This window comes from Coturnix japonica, chromosome 4, assembly GCF_054131305.1.
Source record: "Coturnix japonica strain WE chromosome 4, WE-NBRP24, whole genome shotgun sequence".
Lineage (NCBI taxonomy): Eukaryota > Metazoa > Chordata > Aves > Galliformes > Phasianidae > Coturnix > Coturnix japonica.
In genome coordinates this window covers 67,263,469-67,264,328 of record NC_140666.1, presented here as the reverse complement: position 1 = coordinate 67,264,328, position 860 = coordinate 67,263,469, and positions in this window count along the sequence as shown.

The following is an 860-nucleotide window of genomic DNA, read 5'->3' as shown; positions in this document are numbered from 1 at the left end:
TGCTCCGCCCTACTCACAGCGAAGGTTGGATTTGTCTCCCAGCAACTCCAACCCAATGCCCCCCACTATAATGCACTTCTAGCATAGGTTAACGTTTTGTCCACTCACGTGATGCCCCTATTGGAAATAAACAGATGTGCATGGACAGAGAGATGCACGGGCCAGTGGGCAATGATGGGGATGGAGCAACGTGCTGTACTCAGAGCTGTGCCTGCTAGAAATTATTTGGGTTCCTAAGCTTCATAGAAACAAATACCCACAGCTTGACTTAAGCAGATCTGAGCAAAGACGTGCCTTTCCTCCAGGACTCGGAGAGACAAGGAGCCCTCGGACACAGCCAACATCAGGAGCACACAAACTGAGTGCAAGGCATCCTCTGGGAAGGGCACAACTCAAAGGCACACAGCACTTATGCTTCCCACAGTGATCCTACTGAGATTTTAGTCTTTACACTGTGCTTCCCAAGTGGGACACGACACAAGTTTGCCAGTGTAATCTTGTTAACCAGAATAATGATGCAGGCTGTGCTACTTCACTGCACAGATCGCAGTCCCCGTCGCACCGGGAATGGTTGAGGCACCAATGAGAAAAAGAGAAGATAGGTTCTGTACACTTCAGATACTTAAACGAGGCCCTGTAAACATCAAAGCATAAGAATAACTTCCCTCTGGAGTCATTCTGTGGATGTGGAGCTGAATCAAAGTACTAACGGGCTACACTGATTTTTCTGGTTTGAATTTTGGTGCGGCTGCATTAAGTGGTTTGTCACCGGAAGGTGCTGTGGGAAACAGCTGAGAGGAAAACCAAGCTGAGCACAGGAGACAGTCACCTGAACTTCAGATGAAAGACTCATCTAAGTG